Source organism: Microtus pennsylvanicus, chromosome 5, assembly GCF_037038515.1.
Source record: "Microtus pennsylvanicus isolate mMicPen1 chromosome 5, mMicPen1.hap1, whole genome shotgun sequence".
NCBI classification, from domain to species: domain Eukaryota; kingdom Metazoa; phylum Chordata; class Mammalia; order Rodentia; family Cricetidae; genus Microtus; species Microtus pennsylvanicus.
The window spans coordinates 49,146,531-49,157,703 of record NC_134583.1 but is presented as its reverse complement, the minus strand read 5'-3'; positions in this window follow the sequence as shown (position 1 = coordinate 49,157,703).

Genomic DNA, 11,173 nt, shown 5'->3' with positions numbered 1-11,173 from the left:
AACCAAAAGGGAAGAAGGACACCAAGAAAACAAGGCTCTCTAAATCAATGTCAGCAAATTTCATATGAACTCATAGAGACTGAATCAGCATGCACAGGGCCTGCGTGGGTCTGCACTGGATTCTCTGTTTATACATTGTTGTTTCCACTTTAATGTTCCCATGAATTACTGCATGAGCCAAAAAGTGGGTCTGAACTTCTTATGCCTCCTCTTGGTTTCTTTCCATTCTCTTGGTGTGTCTTGTCCAACTTTGAAATAAAAATTTTTTGTTATATCTTATATTTATTTGGCTACCTTTTTCATTAAAACTTTAGACTTTTTAATAATAAATGTTAAGTAATGCCATCCATACACACATACACACACATGCACGCACATTTATTCCCTTATACATCATAGGCATTATTCCACTTAAAAGCAAAATGAAGACTGCAAATAAAGCTCAGAATTTAATTATAAGCTAATCTCAGTAACTTAAATACAGTAAAAGAGTACACCACAGTCATTTTGTACACTTTTATTCTGTGGTGATTGTGAAACAAACACAGTCAAAATAAAAAAAATCTCGTCCTTCACTCCCAAGGAGTATCTGATTCCATGCACCCCAATTACAGCAGTTATTGGGTGAGGACGGTAGCTTCTCAACAAACACCCAGTGACCCTGAATCCCTTTCTAATAACATACCACAAATGCATGTGGTTCTTTGCATGAACCACCAGGGGCATATGGGAGCCTCACCAACCTGCTCCTCCTTCCCCTTAGCCTAATACCAGCCACCTTACCCAGAATCCTAACATGGTCTATAAAGGGACATCACAAGAATCCAGCATTGGATGGTGTACTAAAAGGGCCTCCAATGAGCACTTAACACTACCTTTACGACTACCGCATCTCTAACAAGGAGGTCCAGGCCTCTATGGGAACTGATGATTATGGCTAAATACATCTGTAGTCTATCCCCGCCCTGCCTACACTCTCATTTCAAATCATCTATGAGTCAGATTCTCTTGCCCAACAGGTGATGAATCACTCCTCTCTAATAAATTGGGGGGGGGGGGCTTGAGGGAGATATGCATTAACTGTTTCAGGCCACTTGGATGCCTTTCATTACAGGATGCTTCAGGCCAGAAAACCTACATCCCATCGCTGCCAGACTAATGAATTTAATAGATGGCTAGCAGTCAGGGGAGTAGGTGCAAGAGGAGCTGAAGATGCATTTTCAATTAGTAGACCCTGCACAGGACCTAGAGCAGGTAATGGTTGACACTGACTGAGAGAAGAAGATGTCAAGAGGTGAGCACTTGCCCAGAGCAAGAGATAATAGCCAGTCATTACTCTCAGATTCTTGTACACACTACAGCATGAGGTTGTGTTGGTTAAACATACTTATGTGCTGGCAAACTCACTGTAGTATGCAAGACTGCCAGGTGGGAGTTGGTTACCTTTAAAAAACGAATGAAGAAAGCAGGAATGAACACCAACCACTAGGGTAAATATTAACAACTGAACTATCACTTATACCTGCAGGGAACAGGAATCACTTTTCTCCAATAGAGTATCACTGACTATACCTACCACTCCAGGACAGACCTCACATTCAAGATGATGCCATAGTTTCTTTATGTACTTTTATTTGGTCACAGTATGGTGGATTTTCTTGTCTTATTGTTTTCTATTTATTTGTTTTTGTTGTGTGTGTGTGTGTGTGTGTGTGTGTGTGTGTGTGTGGCTGTATTTTGTTTCCCTGGTTTTGTTGTTATTTGTGTTTTTTGAGCTTTGTGTTTTTTGTGTGATTTTTGAGAAAAAACAAAGTTGTGTGGGTACTGAGGAGGATGTTAACTGGAAGGACTTGGGATGGGGAGAGAATAGGATCAAATATATTTAAAAATTTAAAATATTGTATATATATATTTTAAAGATTTTCATAACTTGATTACAGACATTTTGACTAAAATATTTAAATTATGGCAGATTGTTTTAGGAAGTAACAATACTATTCATTTTTGAGACACTAAAGTGATAATACTTTTTCTATTTTCTATTTTTCTCTTTTCTTAAGCAAAGATTGCTTTTCCATATAGTATAACCTGATTACATTTTCCCCCTCCCTCTACTACTTGAGGTTTCTTCCCACTTTCTCTCCTATCTTGATTCATTATGTTTCAATCTGTCATTAAAAAATGATAGCCTTCTAAGAGATAGTAATAAAACATAACAAAATAAAACATAGTAAGTTAAAAGAAAAACCATCACATCAAAGTTGTACTAGTCAAACTAATCAAAGGAGACTATCTCCTAGAGAAGTCACAATAATCAGAGATCCACTCATTCACACACATACAAGAGTCCCATAAAATACTTATTATGTGAAATTTTGTTTGTGTTCTGACAAAAACAAAAAACTTGCCTGGAAATCAGAAGGCAGAGATAGCCACTATCTCACCATGGAAGCCAAGTACTGGCAACACACTCCTTAAATTCTAGCACTCATGGCTCAGTCTTTTAACCCCAGCACTCAGGAGGAGTACACAGGAAGTAATAAGGTGGAATATAGACAGGATCTTAGCCCCTTTTGGATAGAGGAAGGAGACATGTAGGAAGCTACTGGTTGCTGCTCCCAATTCTCTGATCTTTCAAGGTCTAATCCCAGTAATTGACTCCTAATTTTTTATGGATTAAGATCAACAATGGCACCCAATTTTGGGGGAATGAATTTGTGAAATTACTGCTTGTCCCCTGGCTTTGCAGTCTCTGGCACCCACCATAGCTGCACACAGAGGAAACTGCACCCAGCAGAGTCACTGCACCACTGGCTTTGTTTCCCTCTCTTCCCCAAGCCCTCTGAGTGAGTCTGGAAATTATCTTTTGGGTTCCAAATGCCGCTGGGCTCAGCTGCCTTTGCACATTCCCCATGCAGATGGCTGAAACCTTGGTTTCATTTTTCTGTGAGTTGCAAGCTCTCCTTGAACTGACTCCTCATGATGTTGACATACAAGCAGAGACAGCTATCTTCAGTCAGACTCTTCAAATCTGTATTCTCTGCTTAGATGCGCTACAACTCATATTTCATCATAAGTGCCTGAAGATTTGGCGAGACAATTGAAAATGCTTAAAAGGGAAATAAGCTTTTTTTGTAAGGAGTTTTATTTCATGTTTAAAAAATGGGGAATACTGAGTTGCTGAGGAATCCCATCTGGAAGGGTGAGTGTGTGCTATCCAGGGGCGGATTATCCCGGAAGAGAGCACAACCCCCCCTCCCCCAGCTCCTTCTGCAGGGCTGTCTTTCTTACACACGACCCCCCCCCCCAAGTCTTCGTTTTCTGCAAGGTCCTTTGCTCAGGAACAGTTTTCTGCTCCTACACTAAGGCTACCCAACCAGAGCGGTGAGAGCCTACTCACGAGGCAGGCCTCAAGGACCCCCGGTAAGGGAGCACATGCACCTTCAGCCTGTGTGGCAGGGTGTCCTGTGTTCTACTCGTCCCCACCCTGCCCCCCAAGTTCCCCCTTTTGTCCTCGGGTCATTGGACTACCAGGCGTCCATGTTTTGGTGCTGAGGAGTTCATCTGGACGGGAACGGTTCCTGCTTCTACACCGAAGAGATACACCCAGAGAGTCAATCACAGCAAAGACTGGACCAAGACACCAGGCCTCTCCTGGCTCCATTTGAAGGAAGAGATGGGAAGGCGCCAATGCAAGAATTCCTCCAACAACCTGAAAGGCAACATGACATCACCAGAATCCAGGGACCCGAAATAAGAATAATTGTACACCCTACTCCAGAAGAATTAGAATAAATCGACTCAAAAGTGAACTATATGAAAATAATAGAAGACCTTAAACAGGAGGTGAAACACTGCCATAAACAATAATCAAGTTTATATGGAAAAACAAAAAACCCAGGATAGCCAAAACAATCTTATACAACAAAGGAGCGTCTGGAGGCATTACCATCCCTGACTTCAAACTCTACTATAGAGATACAGTATTGAAAACAGCTTGGTATTGGCATAAAAACAGAGAAGTCGACCAATGGAATCGAATAGAAGACCCTGACATTAACCCACGAACCTATGAACACCTGATTTTCGATAAAGGAGCTAAAAGTATACAATGGAAAAAAGAGAGCATCTTCAACAAATTGTGCTGGCAAAACTGGATGTCAACCTGTAGAAGAATGAAAATAGATCCATATCTATCACCATGCACAAAACTCAAGTCCAAATGGATTAAAGACCTCAATATCAGTCTGAACACACTGAACCTGATAGAAGAGAAAGTGGGAAGTACTCTACAACACATGGGCACAGGAGACCACTTCTTACGTATAACCCCAGCAGCACAGACATTAAGGACCTCATTGAATAAATGGGACCTCCTGAGACTGAGAAGCCTCTGTAAAGCAAAGGACACTGTCGCTAAGACACAAAGGCAAACCACCAACTGGGAGAAGATCTTCACCAACCCCGCAACAGACAAAGGTCTGATCTCCAAAATATATAAAGAACTCAAGAAACTAGACTGTAAAACACTAATCAACCCAATTATAAAATGGGGCATTGAGCTGAACAGAGAATTCTCAACAGAAGAACTTCAAATGGCCAAAAGACACTTAAGGTCATGCTCAACTTCCTTAGCGATCAGGTAAATGCAAATCAAGACAACTTTAAGATACCATCTTACACCTGTCAGAATGGCTAAAATAAAAAACACCAATGATAGCCTCTGCTGGAGAGGTTGTGGAGGAAGGGGTAACCTCATCCATTGCTGGTGGGAAGGCAAACTTGTGCAACCACTTTGGAAAGCAGTGTGGCGGTTTCTCAGGAAATTCGGGATCAACCTACCCCTGGACCCTGCAATACCACTCTTGGGAATATATCCAAGAGATGCTTGATCATATGACAAGGGCATTTGTTCAACTATGTTCATAGCAGCATTATTTGTAATAGCCAGAACCTGGAAACAACCTAGATGTCCTTCAATGGAATAATGGATGAAGTAAGTGTGGAATATATACACATTAGAGTACTACTCAGCGGTAAAAAACACTTCTCAAATTTTGCATGCAAATGGATGGAAATAGAAAATAGTATCCTGAGTGAGGTAACCCAGACCCAAAAAGATAAACAAGGGATATACTCACTCATAATTGGGTTCTAGCCATAAATAAAGGTCAGTGAGTCTATAATTTGTTATCCTAAAGAAGCTAGATAAGAAGGTGAACCCAAAGAAAAACATATAGCTATCCTCCTGGGTATGGGAAGTAGACAAGATTGCCAGGCAAAAATCAGGATCTTAAGGATGGGGTGGGAGGGGGTAAGGGGAGATGGGGAGAGAAAAGTGAGAAGGGTAGGATGGGGAGAACTTGGGGCAACGGGATGATTGGGATAAAGGAAGGCTGGATAGGGGAGCAGGGAAGCACATATCTTAATTAAGGGAGCCATCTTAGGGTTGGCTAGAGACTTGGACTTAGAGGGGCTTCCAGGTGCCCAAGGCAAGGTCCCCAGCTGAGGATAGGGAACCTGAAATGATCCTATCCTATAGCCATACTGATGAATATTTTGCATATCACCATAGAACCTTCATCTGGCGATGGATGGAAATAGAGACAGAGACCCACACTGGAGCACTGGACTGAGCTCCCAAAGTCCCAATGAGGAACAGAAGGAGGGAGAACATGAGCAAAGAAGTCAGGACCACAAGGAGTGCACCCACCCACTGAGACAGTGGGGCTGATCTATTGGAGCTCACCAAGGCCAGCTGGACTGAGACTGAAAAAGCATGGGATAAAACCAGACTCTCTGAATATGGCAGACAATGAGGGCTGCTGAGAAGCCAAGGACAATGGCACTGGGTTTTGATCCTACATCATGTCCTGGCTTTGTGGGAGCCTAACCAGTTTGGATGTTCTCCTTCCTAGACCAGGATGGAGTGGGGAGGACTTTGGACTTCCCACAGGGCCGGGAACCCTGACTGCTCTTCAGACTGGAGAGGGAGGGGGAGAGGAGTGGGGGGAGGTGGAGAGGAGTGGGGGGAGGGGGGAAGAGTGGGAGGCTGGGAGGAGGCGGAAATTTTTTTCTCAATAAAAATAATAAAAAATGGGGAATACTAATGATGGAGGAAGTTGGGTCTCTATATAAAAACATAATGGATGGTTTAAAAATTATTCCATTATATGAGGGGATAATTAACATAGATGGGATTTATCCAATGTCATTTATAATTATCATCAGTTTAACTATTCTTGTTGTATCCCTAAAAAAGTTGGTTGATGGATGCTAAGTTCGTTGATATGAGATCAAGATACAGGCCTTAAGAAAAGTTATTAAAGAAAATAGTGCCATTTGACTGATAGATTATGAGCCTTCAGAGATATTCCACCAAAGGCAGAAGAATTTAAATGAGAACCAACCATACCATTACATTATAAAGTTAGAGAATAATGGCCTAAGGTTATTAAGCAACCAACCAGTCACCTTACAGGCCCAACTGCCAAGTGACAGATATCCCCATAATTGTATAAGAGCTGACTGGATTCCTGTGGAAATGTAAGATATGAGAAGATTTAAGGGCACAAAAGTCTCATAAGTTATGCATTCACCTTTTTTGAGCAGGTGTTAAATTCATGGTCAAATAGTAACAGAATTGTCCCATTGCAGCAGTATTGGAGGTCCTGGCAGATACATGACGCTATGATCATTGAACAATGAAGTAGAGCTGGAGGTATGGAAATTTCCTGAGACCAATTTCTTGGAGAGGACAGTTACGCTAATGTATAAAGACAGTATTTATATGATGACTACACCTTGACTCTATACCATGTAGCAGCTTTGAATCCGTGGGACAGAACCAAAGAAGTTGGAGAGAGAACTTAGTCATTTACTAAAGTTACATAGGGTCCAAAAGAAACTTTTATTAATTCTTTACAAAGATTGACTTTATCAGTAAATAGAATTATACCAAATTCAAAAGCTAGACAAATAATAATTGGATCTTTGGTTTTGAAAATGCTAATATAAAATGAAAAGGGATAATTAGGCCTTTAAAGGCAAGGTCAGTAGCCATAGAGGATGAGTCAATATTTAATATTATAACCATAATGATAATTGAATAGGACAGGTTATTTCCAGAGACTTGAAGAAAAAATAAAAATGTCAAATGCTTTAATTGTGGTAAATAAGATCACCTAAAATGGGATTGTAAACAGAACATTTCTAAAAACAATGTTTTTTCCTAAGAATATTCCAAACAGAAAGTTTCTCTCTTCTGAAGTATGCAGAAGGTGTGACAAAGGCCATAATTAGACCAATGAACATAGATCAACAAAAGACAGACAAGGAAACTTTTTGCCAGCAGAAAACATAGGGGCCTTGTGCAAGCCCCTGTGTCAAATTTGGTTCAGTCACTCACCATGGGGGAAACTCCTCCCCAGAGCAATTAAAGGGCTTAATGCCTATTGTAAAATAAATAAATAAATAAATAAATACATATATACATACTGCTCTGGATGATAGAACAGCTTTAGAAGATGATGTAAGTGTCACAAGAAATCATAAAGAAACTATTATAAAGATTATATTCAAACAAGAGAGACCTCTTGCTTAGAAAAGGTGATAGTTCATCAAACAGTGTGACCTTTCAATCTAAACTACTTTATAAAACAAACAAATGCTTTTCATTGATCAAATATAACTTTCCAACAGGCAATCTCTCCCAAAGTTAGGGTTAGGGCAGGATTTTTGCCTTTGCAGAAGAATGAAGACATTCAATTAAGGAATATAAAGATCACTGGAAAAATGAGACATCTGAAGAAGAAGGAAAAAATCATCAAGAGAAAATGTCCCAAGAAAATGCAAATCAAAACAATTTTGAGATATCGTCTTACACCTGTCAGAATGGCTAAAATCAAAAACACCAATGATAGCCTTTGCTGGAGAGGTTGTGGAGGAAGGGGTACCCTCATCCATTGCTGGTGGGAATGCAATCTTGTGCAACCACCTTGGAAATCAGTGTTTCGGTTTCTCAGGAAATTCGGGATCAACCTACCCCTAGACCCAGCAATACCACTCTTGGGAATATAAACAAGAGATGCCCTATCATATTACAAAAGCATTTGTTCAACTATGTTCATAGTAGTATTATTTGTAATAGCCAGAACCTGGAAACAACCTAGATGTCCTTCAGTGGAAGAATGGATGAAGAAAGTGTGGAATATCTACACATTAGAGTACTACGCTGCGGTAAAAAACAATGACTTCTCGAATTTTGCATACAAATGGATGGAAATAGAAAACACTATTCTGAGTGAGGTAACCCAGACCCAAAAAGATGAACAGGGAATGTACTCACTCATAATTGGTTTCTAGCCATAAATAAGGGTCACGGAGTCTACAACTGGTGAACCTAAAGAAGTTAAAGAAGAAGGTGAACCCAAGGAAAAACATATAGTTATCCTCTAGGCTATGGGAAGTAGACAAAATTGCCGGGGAGAAAATTGTGATCTTGGGGGTGGGGTGGGATGGGGGTAAGGGGAGATGGGGAGAGAAAAGTGAGAAGGGGAGGATGGGGGCAACTTGGGGAAACAGGAGGATTGGGATAAAGGAAGGTTGGATAGGGGAGCACGGAAGCACAATTCTTAGTTAAGGGAGCCATCTTAGGGTTGGCAAGAGACTTGAACCTAGAGTGGCTCCCAGGAGCCGAAGCCGAGGTCCCCAGTTAGTTCCTTGGGCAGCTGAGGATAGGGAACCTGAAATGACCCTATCCTATAGCAATACTGATGAATATCTTGCATATCACCATAGAACCTTCATCTGGTGATGGATGGAGATAGAGACAGAGGCCCACAATGGAGCACTGGACTGAGCTCCCAAGGTCCCAATGAGGAGCGGAAGTCAAGACCACGAGGGGTGCACCCACCCACTGAGACAGTAGGGCTGATCTATTGGGAGCTCACCAAGGCCAGCTGGTCTATGACCGAAAAAGCATGGGATAAAACTGGACTCTCTGAACATGGCAAACAATGAGGGATGATGAGAAGCCAAGGACAATGGCAAGTGGTTTTGATCCTACTTTATGTTCCGGCTTTGTGGGAGCCTATCCAGTTTGGTTGTTCACCTTCCTAGACATGAACGGAGGGGGGAGGACCTTGGACTTCCCACAGGGCAGGGAACCCTGACTGCTCTTTGGACTGGGGAGAGGAGTGGGGGGAGGGGAAGAAGGGTGGGAGGAGGGGGAGGGAAATGGGAGGCTGGGAGGAGGCTGAAACTTTTTTTTCCTTTTCTCAATAAAATAAAAAAAAAAGGAAAATGTCCCAAGAGAGAATAAATTGGCCTATTAATATATCATATTTTCAACAGGACAAAATTTCATAAATCCCCTTCAAATGTTTTTTTCTGATATTCCCTACAGACATATAATGCAAATTATCTTTTTGTGGTCCCAACTAAAGTAAAAGTTATAGCTGGCTTTGGAGTTGGCTAGCTCTTTCCTTCTCTAACCCAAGCATGCTTGTTAACAGAAAACCCAAAATCTCGGTCTCATGTCAAAAGAGCCACTTGATATTGGACAGAAGAAAAATCAACAGTAGGGATGATTATATAGCCTCTAATTTCATAATTCTTTGGTTTTTTGACTATTTAAAACTTTTCTTAAGCTACAAATCTGATCTCAAAATTCATTAAAGTAATATAATATATTTTAAATTTTGATGTGATATTCTCCTCTGTATGCTGTGAATACCATTGGTTAATAAAGGACTGCTTTGAGCCCATAGCAGAGCAAGGCAGAAAGAGATAGGTGCGGAAAACTAACCTGAATGCTGGGAGGAAGAATGGCAGAGTCAGAGAGAAGCCGTGGAGCCGCCACCAAAGACAGACAAGCTGAAGCTTTGCTGGTAGGCCATGAACTCATGGTAATACACAGATTAATAGAAATGAGTTAAATTAAGATGTAAGAGTTAGCCAGTAAGAAGCTAAAGCTAATGGGCCAAGCAGTGATTTAATTAATACAGTTTCTGTGTGATTATTTCAGTTCTAGGTGGCCAGGATAAACAAGTGACCTCCCTGAAATAAAACTTTTTGTCATGATATTAATTGTCATATAGTATACTAACTAATTCTAGAAGAAAAGGATTCATCTAATTTCTTTTGCATTATTTTGGTTTTGAGTCTCCATAAGGTAGCTAGGAATTAAGTTTTTGTACTCTGGATATCCATAACAAATTATGATCCTTTAACCTCTTTGAGATCTGCTGCATATGATATTTAAAATATATCAGTTTTATTCAGTGAACCATAACCATGCCTAACAGTGACCTTTGAAGTCTCCAAAAGGAGAATATGGTATCATAAAGGTTTTACCAGGTCTATGATAATGCCACCAAGCCAAGAAATATAACCCCAATCAGCTTGGAACTACAAACTACTCAGGACAATTTCAAGGTGGCTAGCTGACTATTTTACAGGACTTAACATGAACCCTGAACTTTCTCTTTGCACAGAAACTGAAAAATAAATGTTGAAGCTACCTCTCCCAGGACTTAACAATTAACCATAAGTTATTCAGGATCCCTTAAATATGCTATCATCCCCAGACAGCAGGAAGTAATTCTGAATATACAGCATGTACATTCTTGATAGGTGGGTGTAGTGGGCAGTTTTGGTCATTCAATGTGTTATGGATATTTGCCCTCATTTATCAGAGCTGATTACAAACTGTTATTGGTAATGGTTAGGAAAATCTGAGAAAAGGAGATTAGATTCAGGGTTCTTATTCAGAAAAGAAGAATGGGAGATATAGGCATGATAGACTATTGTGTTGAAAGGGTAGACTATTGAATGTACATTTAAACCAGAAACAACAACTACTAGTTTTAAATATTTTACATTAGTAGAGATTTTGGTATATTGATGCAAAATTGAGATTATCTTTGTTATACTGGATATATGTTTCTACTCTTATTTAAGATTTTTTTATATTGATGCAAATTTGAGGTTATTTTTGTTAGACAATACTGTGCACACATTTCTACTCTTGTTCAAGGTATTGTACCCTTACAACTTATTTAAGAATGTAATAAAAAGTTCTAGTTCTAGAAAGTTATTATTACAAACTATTTAGTATGATAAAATGCAGGTTAGTAGTTATTCACCTACTACAAGCAAATTTGTAGTCATG